Source organism: Vicia villosa, linkage group LG2 (assembly GCF_029867415.1).
Source record: "Vicia villosa cultivar HV-30 ecotype Madison, WI linkage group LG2, Vvil1.0, whole genome shotgun sequence".
Classification (NCBI taxonomy): domain Eukaryota; kingdom Viridiplantae; phylum Streptophyta; class Magnoliopsida; order Fabales; family Fabaceae; genus Vicia; species Vicia villosa.
Genome location: NC_081181.1, coordinates 150750112 through 150762276, shown reverse-complemented (window position 1 = coordinate 150762276; position 12165 = coordinate 150750112). Strand labels below are relative to the sequence as shown.

General features: G+C 36.2%; 1 long non-coding RNA gene across 1 annotated transcript; it reads left to right on the top strand.

Annotated features, from left to right (window-relative positions):
- The first annotated feature begins 9060 nt into the window (after positions 1-9060).
- LOC131647053 (uncharacterized) lies at positions 9061-11078 on the top strand. The gene is made up of 3 exons (XR_009297717.1): positions 9061-9530; positions 9636-9912; positions 10360-11078. It is a non-coding gene; the product is annotated as an uncharacterized LOC131647053 (long non-coding RNA).
- Positions 11079-12165: the final 1087 nt, after the last annotated feature.

Sequence of the window (12165 nt, the reverse complement as noted above, 5' to 3'; positions counted from 1 at the left end):
CACAAATAAAGAATCTTGTGAAGAAGATTCTTCTCGGATTGTAGAAATACAACCTGAAGGCACTTCTCGAATCATTGAATCACAATCCGAACCTAGGATGAGAAAAAGAGTTCGGAAAAAAAAGAATCTAGGACCAGACGAAATTGATTCTCAATCCATTTTGTTTTATCTGGTCGAAGGAAATAGTACGAAATTCGTTCAAAGTATTCCGATCATTCTTCAAGTAGGGGATGATCCTAAAACTTATAAGGAAGCAATAACTTCCAGGGACTCCTCTTTTTGGAAGGACGCTATCAAAGATGAAATGGATTCAATTATGTCCAACCACACTTGGGAACTTGTTGACTTACCAGAGGGATCAAGGCCCATTAGATGCAAGTGGGTGTTTAAAAGGAAATATCATAGTGATGGTACCTTAAACACTTATAAAGCAAGATTAGTGGCAAAGGGATTCAGACAAAAGGAAGGTATAGTTTATTTTGACACTTATGCACCAGTAGCAAGGACAACCACAATTCGGTTGTTGTTTGCTTTAGCCTCTTTAAATGATCTTATAGTTCATAAAATGGATGTTAAAACAGCGATCCTAAACGGAGATCTTGATGAGGAAATCTATATGGAACAACCAGAAGGCTACGTGCTTCCTGGAAATAAACTAAAAGTGTGCAAACTTGTCAAATATTTATATGGCTTAAAACAAGCACCAAAACAATGACATCAAAAATTTGATTCTACAATATTGTCAAATGGATTTATTCCTAATTCTTGTGACAAGTGCTTATATACAAAAGTGCATAACAGCACTATAATATTCTTGTGTCTCTATGTTGATGACATGCTAATAATTAGCAACAAAATGAATGGAATTTTAGAAACAAAGAAATTTCTAACTTCCACTTTCAAGATGAAAGATCTTGGACTTGTTGACACAATTTTAGGAATAAAAGTCAAGCGAAATAGTGGGGGTTATGAACTTAATCAAACACATTATATTGAGAAAATGGTTGATAAGTTTGAACACCTGAAATTCAAGGAAGTGACTACTCCATTTGATCATGTAGTCAAACTTGAAAAGAATGATGGAAGAGCAGTGGCTCAACTAGAATATGCAAGTGCAATCGGATGTCTTATGTACTTAATGCAATGTAACAGACCTAACATATCATTTGCAGTCAGTAAAATGAGTAGATTTACTAGCAACCCGAGTAATGAACATTGGAAGGCAATCACGAGGATTTTTGGCTATTTTCTGAAAACCAAAGATCTTGGCCTTCATTATGGTTAGGGGTGGGAATAGGCCAGGCCGGCCTACAGGGGCCTACGGCCTAGCCTACATAGGCCTAGGCCAGGCTAGGTCTATTTAATAAAGAGACCAGGCTTAGGCTTTTTTAAAAGCCTATTTTATTAAATAGGCCAGGCTTAGGCTATTAAAAAAGCCTATGAAGCCTTATAGGCCGGCCTATATTTTTATATATATTAGAAATATGTTAAATAAAATGGTTCTTTTATATATATATATATATATATATATATATATATATATATATATATATATATATATATATATAACAAATGTTAAATAGGTTTACTTATATATGACCTACAAGATTTCTTAAGTTATATAGATTAATTGAAAACTTTAATGAGATACAGGCTTTTTAAATAGGCTTTCAGGCCAGGCCAGGCTTTTAAAAAGGCCAGGCCAGGCCAAAAAATTGAGCCTATGATAGGCCGTAGGCCAGGCTTAGGCCTTTTAAGTTTATCGTAGGCCAGGCTCAGGCCTTCTAAAGCCTAGCCTAGCCTAGCCTATTTCCACCCCTAATTATGGTAGGTTTCCTGCCATATTAGAAGGATATACCGATGCGAGTTGGATATCAAATGTTGGAGATCATAAATCTACAACTGGTTGGATATTTACACTAGCTGGAGGAGCAATTTCTTGGAGGAGCGAGAAACAAACATGCATTACTCTTTCGACCATGGAATCAGAGTTTGTGGCTCTCGCTTCTGCTGGTCAATGTCATACCCCGAAATTTGCCCGATCAAATCTACGTCTGTTAAGTCATCAAGGGTCAAAATTAAGAGCCATGGGGTTTGACATTCCTATTGTCAAACCTGCCCTCTTATAAAGATATCCTGAGTTAAAATGTGGTTAAGGCTAGAAGGTAGTTCGGCCCAAATTTGAGGTTTTTTCAGTCCATTCTCACAAATTATTCACATGTTTTATTATTTATTAATAATTGGCTTAATCATTTTGTTATTATAACTAACTATTATTATTTAGTAGTAGTTGTAATAATATTATTATTAAGATTATTATAATTATTTTCAACTATTATTGTTATTATAATTATAATATACAATTAATCAATGGATTAGTAATTTGTTTGGGTTAAAATAATAAATCAAATGATAGGCCCATTAGGTGTAGGAGAAAAAACCTAAATTGACTGATATAAATGAAAAAAAAAGTTTTGGAAACGGAGGGGAGGCATTCTTTCTGATCCTAAGAACACGCACAGACAAAAGTTTCAGATCAACTGCCGTACATAATTTGTATGGAAATTGACTCATTGAGAGCAAGAGAAAAAATTTAACATCGATTCACCAAGTTTGTTTCACGTGAATTTTCCCATGAACATAACCTCTTATTCTAACCATATTTTGTTTTTTTATGATTAACATCTTATATTAACTCAGAAATACAGGGGGATTTTGGACAAAGTTTGCAGCCCAAGAACCGTGATATAAAACTCAAAAATTCAAGGGGAATAGGAAATTCGGTTTTGAGGATTTGGAGGAGATTCAAAGGCATCTGAATATTCAAGCGTGTTCCTGGAGGTTTGGTGGTCGTTCCCCAATCAAAATCGAAGCTCACCACGACTGGAATCAATGCCTAAAACGTCACGGTTTGCTTAAATTTCATTCAGTTTCGATTGCGACAATTCGTGCACTATAAATTGATTTTGGTTATATGTCTGTGTTCACAATGATGAATGGAAATGTTCTGGGCAATTCAATCGTTGTTTAACCGCTGTTATTAAGAATCACCATTGCTAGGTTATACAAGCTTTGAATTGGGGGCGCTGAGGTTCAGAAGAAATTAGCCAAAATTAACAGTTCTATTGAATTCGGGGATGATTTGCAGTTGAACCACGCCTTTAAATTTGATTTTATTGTCGTATTGGTTGGGTTTTGAAATTCGCAGGTGATGGCCATGGCAGCTTCGTAAACGATAGCTGAAACGGAGAGGGTAGTGAATAGTAGCGCGCAGGTTTTTTTAAATTCATCCATTTGAGTTATAAATATTATAATGGGAGTTGGCTTCCATATCAGCAAACGTTTCCAGCGCATTTGGTTAAAGGAAGGGTCTGGCGACAAGGGGGATGCAGGTTCGATCCCTAGGGTCGCTCTTATTTTTATTAATCCATTTGAATGGCAATGCTTCCGGATCCCATGCTTCTCACTCGCGCCTTATCACGATGCACTCCCCTCAACAGCCGTTGGATTGCAAGCTGCTCAGATCCAACGCCTAGAATTGCAAGTCCATCATAAACCCTCCAAGGACATGCCCCATGCAATCACAGCCAGGTTTTATGTATATATTTTTGTATCTATTTAGATTAAATATGTATTAATTTTTTTCTGTCTAGTGTAATTAATTTATTCTAATTAGGATTAATATAATTAACTTAGGATTAGGGTTTATAATTATTTAGGATTATCCCCGATTATGTTGATTATTCGACTTAGTTGATTTAATTAATTTTAATTATAATAAAAAACCCTTATAAATACATTAAGATATTAGGGTTTGCTCCATCCCATTTGCCCAAAGTATCAAAATATTAGGATTCAATTTATTATTCGTTTCGACTAAATTTATTGGTCGCGATGGTTAATAATCGATTAATTTAATTAATCAAATCCTATAAATTAAAATAAACATTATTTTGCTAAATGGTTTTAATCATCTTATTGGTTATGATGATTAGCATACCTTATCAATTTGTTATTATTTGTAATCGTATTAATCGGTTATGAGAGGTAACAGTATAAAAATACAAATTCATAAAATAATAAAATACGTTAATTCATTATTAGTGATAATCGAATCAATCGATTTGAATTGGTAATGGTGCAAAACCCCAATCTTTTAACTATGGTGATCAAACCTATTGATCATTGCGGTTAATTGTGCCAAATCAGGGTTGTACGCCCGAAACATCTAAAATACACTAAACCACGATACTACAGGATTTTTATCCTGGGCAACTCAAAATGCCCTTTTAAATCAAATTCAAACTGCGATAGGCAATTCGAAGAGCCTCAAAACAATTTCAAAACAACTTCACACAATCTCTATAATCAATTCTAAGGCGTACAACCTTCCCCGAACTACGTTGACCCTGATTCTCCATAAGGAGATACGTAGGCACTTGGCAACGAGGCGAGTCCCCTTCCCTAAAATCTCAATTTTCCCCTTATTCAATTCTTTAGTTATAAAACCTTAACTTTTAGCCATAAAACTTGACCCTTAGATTCAAAGCCAATAGGAAAGGGTTGAGGGTGCCTAACACCTTCCCTCGACCTGAATATAGTATCTTACCCTGATCTCTATACTGCGTAGGGTTTCCTATTCGCCCTTCAGAATAGGTGGCGACTCTAAAAGCTTAATTTTTAGGGCAGGTTGCTACAGTCAAGAAGCAGAATGGTTGAGGGATCTCCTTTTGGAAGTTCCACTGGCTAAGGATAATGTTTCAAAGGTTATGATACACTGCGATAGCCAGGCCACTCTAGCAAGAGCATTCAGCAAAGTGTATAATGGAAAGTCTAGGCATATAGGACTTAGACATTCGTTTGTGAGAAAATTGATTAAGGATGGAATCATTTCACTCACGTATATACGAACAAGCTATAATTTGGCTGATCCGTTTACTAAGCCACTGGCTAGAGACTTAGTAAGAACAACCTCGAGAGGCATGGGGTTGAAACTCCTTGAGTAAAAGTTCCGACAGCAGAGGCAACCCAATCTTACGTTAACAGAACATTGACTTCAAGATTTTCAATGGGTAACAACAAGTCGTTGATTTGGATAATTGTCGAACATTTCGTGATAATGTTGACCTTAAAACGAGGGTTTAGTTTTACTCTAAAAACTCTTAATGAAGTTCAATACCAAGGGTACGTGTCTTGTGGAAAAGGACACAATATGAACTTCACCTATGTGAATTTTGAGATGGTGTCGTCTCAAAGTGAGAGTTGGAGTTTCTCTCATGAAAAATTCATGAAATAGGATAGCACATGGCCATAAATAAGTGTTAAGCGAGTTATGCTGAGGAAGAACCTTTAAAGAGTGTGTGTAAGGCAACACCGGTCTAATCATATGGATTCATGGTTTAAAAGCTTTGCTACCTAATATTCTGATTAAACTTTGTGTTGTCCTCACTAAGGTTAAGTTTTAAATCGAAAGATATCTAACTGTATTAACACTCTTTATATCTAATTTCTAGAATTATTAACTTTGTCATTATTAGAACAAGTGGGGGATTGTTGGAAATTATGAGTTTAATTTCATATAGTTGTGTTCCAAAATGACAAATGTGGAATAGAGTTAATTGGCAATAAATGCTTCATAAATAGTCCCACATAGAAAGTGGACTAAACTTTAAAAGCATTTATAAAGTCCTTGGATCAATGTACTTTCCAAAGGAGCCAAAGAGGATAAGTGCCACATAGACATATGTGGTGGTCCCAAGCCTTATGCCACTTGTCTCTACCAAAAACACCCTCACCGGTGTCGCCACCGGCTCCGGGACCGGGTCTGAGGGCGTGGGCGTAGAGGCGCTAGTGGCGGCTTGTAGACGACACTTGAGCACTTAGGCACGTGGCATCGGAGCGATCGAGCTATTCGCGGAGTTAATGAGGCGGCGCTGGTGGCGCTCCGGCCGCCTCTGGCGGGCGGCCCGGCCTTCGGCCGGAATATTGCGAATTTGTTTTTATTATTGCTCCAGATTTTGATTATTGCCTAAAGTTTGAATTTTGAATTTGAATTCGAAATACATAACACTTCATGAAGTGGTGCATTGTATTTTATAAACCATTGCAAATTTACATTTAAATGGTGTTGTTTCATGAAGAGTTGCAACTTATGAAACAAACACTTGCATGGCCTATAAATACATGCTTCTTATTTCGGAATCAACACACAAAATTATTATCCTCTAATATATTTTCTAGACAGCTTCCTTGCATTCGAGTTTCATCACTGGTCTTGTGCAGACTCGAGTAAGGCTGAATTATCCTGGGTATTCAGGCCGTTCCAACTCTAAGACAATCGAGAGTGTGCTTGAAATACTTTTAAGGAAAGTGATTCCGTTCGCGATTCAGCCTGGATCCATTCGATCTTTCTGATATTTCTAACACTTTCATGCTTTCATGCTAAATTTGAAATTAGAATTGAGATACTTTCATGCTAAATTCAAATGCATTTAAATTCATCCAGATTTACTCATACTTTTTTGTTGTTGCATTTTTTCATTATTCCTAAACGATCATTTATCCTAATTTTAGAGTCTATAAATCAACATCATTTTATTTATAAATGAGATCAACAAACACACACAAAATAGAGCCAAAGCCTTGCAAAAATTACTCTCCAAATTTCAAGTTTCTTCTTCTTTAAGAAACTTTACAAAAAAGCTTAAAACCCTAAATTGACTTGAGAGTGTCTTTTTGTTAACGAAAAGATTTCAAATTCAATACTAAGGGTATTGTCCCTACATTATACAAATTATTCCATTTAAATTCGATTGAAAAAAAGTAGGCATTCTCATATGATATGCCATATATATATATATATATATATATATATATATATATATATATATATATATATATATATATATATATATATATATATATATATATATATATATATATATATATATATGACGTATCATATGAGAATGACATTTTTATATAAGAAGATCAGAATGAATCTTAACCATTATTATATGTCAATTTTTTTTCTCTCCTCCATCATTTATTTTAATTATGGAGGGGAGAGAAAAAAAGATTGACATATAATCTCCACCCTTTATTTTAAAATCTAATGGTTAAGATTCATTCTCATGTGCTTATATAAAAATGTCATTCTCATATGACATTTTTACAAACCGAATCAAACCACATTATATTACAACCCAAACTTCACTTAACCCACATTAAACTCAAACTTGTTGGAATTAGACTCTCAAACCTCTGAGTAATTCCTTATCGTTAAAGATGACAATGAAGAAAAATAGGATTAGGGTTTGCGGAAATATTAAAAGAGAAGGAGAAAGTATTTTCTGCAGAGTTTCTCTCTGCCCACTGTCGCACGCTCGCGAAAATGAACAGAGTCGCCACCAATATATTTATCCCAAAGAGGGAAAGGAATATCAGGAAACCTAAGGTGAAGGAACAGGGTCTTGCGACCAGAGAATCAAGGTACGGGAGTCGGTTACGCAAGGGGAAGGTACTAGCACCCCTCACGTCTGTGGTACTCCACAGGATCCACTTATGTTTGTTCTATTCTAAGGGTGTATAAATATAAAGCTTAATTACTAAGGGAATGCATGCAAATGAAAGAAAAGAAACACGGGGAAAATAAGGTTTATAAATAATTGTGCTCGCTTAGGCCCCGCGACCCAATGCCTACGTATCCTTTTCAGGAATCAGAGCGCCGTAGTTCAGCTCTTTAGTTTTTGTTTGTTTTTGTGTTTTTTTAGTTGAACAGTTACATTCACACTCCGCTGCTCGACCTCTGGAGTCTTAAGCTGGGAATGGAGCGGAAATAACGTGTCCGATTAGGAGAAAGAATGCCCTGAAGGCAAGAGAAAGAATGCCTCGGAGGCAAGAGAGAGAAGAGAGAAAATTGGTTTGTGTCTTTTAGGTGTAATTCCATGATGGACGAAAACCCACTACAAGGCTTCGCATCATTTCCTTACTTTGTTTAGGTCTGGGCCTTTATTAGATATTTTGAAATGTTTTTGGTTGGGTGTCTTTTAAGGGAGATTAATTTGTGACTTGAATCATGCCATAAAAAAAGGAGTTTTTTTGAATATCTAGAGAATGCACATCGAGGCCTACGCCACAATCGTTTCTCTAAATGAAATACAGTTTTTGAATATTTAGAGAATGCACATCGAGGCCTACGCCACAATCGTTTCTCTAAATGAAATACAATTTTTGAATATTTAGAGAATGCACATCGAGGCCTACGCCACAATCGTTTCTCTAAATAATGGTTAAGAAATACACCGAGGCCTACGCCTCAATCATTTCTCTTCCGCTAAGTGGGAAAGAACATCCATCGGGGCCTACGCCCCAATCATTTCTTTCACACTAAAAAAAGGTATTAGCATGATTCGCGTCGTCCTTTATTAATGTTTTAAAGTTGAAAAGAAAAAGGAAAAGAACTTAATCTAAAAGATGATTCTAAGTCCTAAATTGTCTAATTAAAATCTACCTAAAATTATAGGTTTTCAAAGGGAATACTAACCTAAAAGTTATGGATTATAGGTCCTAAATCTATGGGAACATACAAGTGAAATTACAAGTAAAAATCACAAGTAAACAATGGTACAAAATTAGTACAAGCATGACTTGAAAATATAGCACCAAACATGAAAACAAATGATTCAAAATATAGTGCAAAACTGAATTAAAGGATACTATTTATTTTTATGATTTTTATATGAAAAAGAATTCAAAACCAAGCAAAAGAGAAATAAAATAATTAGCCTAAACTAATATTTTGTGATCATTCTCTATGTCAAAGTCTAAGAATTATTAAGAAAAATTAGCAAATTAATTACTCAAGGAAATGGTAAGAAACTAATTAATCTAAATAACAAAATGATAGAACCACGGGGTGCAAAATGAAACATAGATTGTGAAGAGCAGTGGGCGCAGGGCCCATTTTTTGTTTACAGATTTTTTTTGCAAGAGATCCATGCTTCTATTATTATTCAGATGATAATAATTAAAAAAATAATAATAAAAAGAAAGAAAAAATTGAGAGAAGGGAATTTAGGGTTATTGAGGTGCGTCGTTCCCAATTCTCAGACTCCCTCTTCACTCAAAAACGAAAGAAGCGGCGGTGGCGGAGACTCTCTCTTCTCCGGCCAAAACCGAATCCTCCGGCCACCGCAAACAACATGCCCTCGTCTCCTTCTTCCGAGTTTGTGTTCCAATTTCCCTCTCAGTCCTCTCCTATGATTCATGACCTTCTACCTCATCGCGGCGCCGGAGAATTCAACTTCTCCGAGTGGCCACCGTCATGAACCAAGCCTCATCAACCTCCTCCCTACAAATCTTCATCTAATGCCTCGTATCTCCACCCAATCTCTCATACTCAGACTAAAAGGAGAACCCTGGAGCGGTGCACAAGGCTGATAGTCGAAGAAATCCGGGGCCGAGGCGATAATCTTCCGAGATTGACGAGATATGCGAAATGAATGTAGAGGAGCAATGAAATTCTTCAGGTGAGTCTTGGATCTTTCTGTCAATTTCTGTATTCGACACTTCTTCTCTTTCTTTCTGAAATTCTGTGCTTTATTGTTGTTATTGCTTTGTTGACGAGAATTCAGATATGCTGTGAGCTTGATGATGATTGTTGTTCTGAAGGTTGATTGAAGATGAAGAGGGAATCTAGTAGAATCAAGGGAGAAGAATGATGAAGGTGAATCTGCTATATAGGTGATGAGAATGAAGATTGGTGATGAGAGTGAAGAACTGAGAGTGAAGATTGGTGATGTTGCAGAGAGTTGAAGTATGAACTGAAATGGCATGGAGAGGTCAAGATGATCGAGGAATGGTCGAAGGAGCCAAGAGTGATGGAGTTCTGAGATTTTATACTAATGAAAGGTTAGTCTTTTTCCCTGATTTCAGTTAAGTTTTGGTTAGGGATATGTAACTGACTTTTGAAGTTAGTTAGGGAACTAGTTTTCTGTTGCAGGTTAGTCACAAAAATTGGTTAGGGAAGTTATGAATATACTAGGTTGTTAGAAATTGGTTATTCTGACAGTTAGTAACTGATTCTGTTTTGTGGTTATGGATGGCTGCAAGTATTGGATTGGGGCTGTTTAGAATAATGTAATGCTGGGGCTGTCTAGAATAATGTAATGCTGGGGCTGCTGTATGTGATTATAGGAATGTTGGTTTGAATTATGTAAGTGTCGAGACTGTTTTCTTTTTTGTATCAAACTAATGTATGTTTGTGTAATGATTCTGAGATGGTTAAGTTTATGAAGGGTATTTGGTGTATGTGTGGCTGTAGATAGAATTATGACTGGAGCTTTTATGTTTTTGTAGGTTCTGGATTTGGCGGGCTGCACGTTGCGTGACGAGGTTCAAATATAACTCATGGAGCTTTAAAGTTTAGAAGACCATGGAATGGCTCTTGGTATTGATGTATTGGAGGCATTGAAACATTTTTGTTGGCAAAGCATGGTTTGGCATAATAGTAATGAATGTGATGTATCATTTCTTTTTTCTCTTCGAAATTGTAGAAACAATAGAGTAGGATTGGGGGTGTTTTTATGAGATCCTTTTTTGTAGTTTGATTCTTTGTAATGGATATTGGACTCTTTGAAATGAACTTGGGCTTTTTGTGTAATTATTTTCTCTTTGGTTTCCCTTCTTGTAACATGAATAAATCTTGGATAAATGGGCTTTAAGCTTCACCCTTGAACTTGAGATAACCACCATACGGGCTAGAGATATAAGAACTACTTGACATCTTTGAATAAAAACATACTTTGAATCCTTGAATAATGATAACCTTGAATAATGCCTAAACCACGATCTCTTGTATGCGAAGAAATCCAACCAATCAATTTACTCTTTTGTGAGCTTAAACCCTTAGTCTCTAAATAAAATCCTTTACATCCAATATCCTTAATCTCATTTTTAAATTATTGATGAATGTATGATTTTTTTTTATTGATGGCCTAATATGCAAATGATTTTAAAGCAATAGCCAGTTAGAAATAAAATAAAATTATATGGGCAAATTTTGGGGTGCAACACCCACAAACTGTGGAAATTCTGTTATTCACTTGTAACTGCAACTTCTGTGAATACAAGATAATGACTTGATTACAAACTAATGAGGGTTACTCCCTATTTATAGATTTAGGTTAGTTTTCTCCCTAAGCCAAAGCCCAAAACTATAAAAGTCCAAAATACCTATTTTGGAGCTAAATCAAATCTAATCTATTTTAAATCTAAATCAAATCTATCTAGATTTAAAAACAAACTTATGTGTAACAAACTGTTACACACTTCGACACACCTTGTGTTCGAGTAACAGCTTCGACACAAGGAATTACAAATTAACACACCACCTAATTCATTGTGTCTAAGCTATCTACATTCATCATAGCTCTTAGTCTTCTGAATATTTCAACCAGCACTCCCTTTGTCATGATATCTGCAATCTGATTCTCAGTTCTGCAGTGTTCCAAATTCATCTTCCCTTTAGCTACCTGCTCTCGAAGATAGTGGAACCTCATTTCAATGTGCTTGCTTCGACCATGTGCTATCGGGTTCTTCGCCAGATTGATAGCTGACATGCTGTCGATCTTCATGGTAATTGCTCCATGATCTTTACCTGTTATTTCTTCGACCAAGTTCACCATCCACGTTGCTTGACATGCACAAAGAGAAGCAGCTACGTACTCTGCTTCGCATGATGATAGTGCCACTACTAGTTCCTTTCTCGAACTCCAAGTCACTGGTGCACCACCTAGCATAAACACATAACCAGCTGTGGATTTTCGATCCTCAGCATCACTACACCAACTCGAGTCGGTGTAACCCACTAATTTGCATTCTTTTCCCTCATCAGCTGCAGGAAATAGAATGCCATAGTCGAGAGTTCCTTTCAGATACCTCAGTATCCTCTTCGCCGCTGCTAGGTGTGATACCTTTGGCTTCTGCATGAATCTACTTATCATACCTACACTGTATGCTAAGTCAGGCCTTGTGTGACAAAGGTATCTCAATGACCCAATAAGTCTTCTGTATTGGGTTGGGTCGACATCCTCTTCATCTGGGTTCTTCGACAGTTGCAATCTTGTTTCAGCAGGTGTCGAAGTCGAATTGCATTCTTCCATC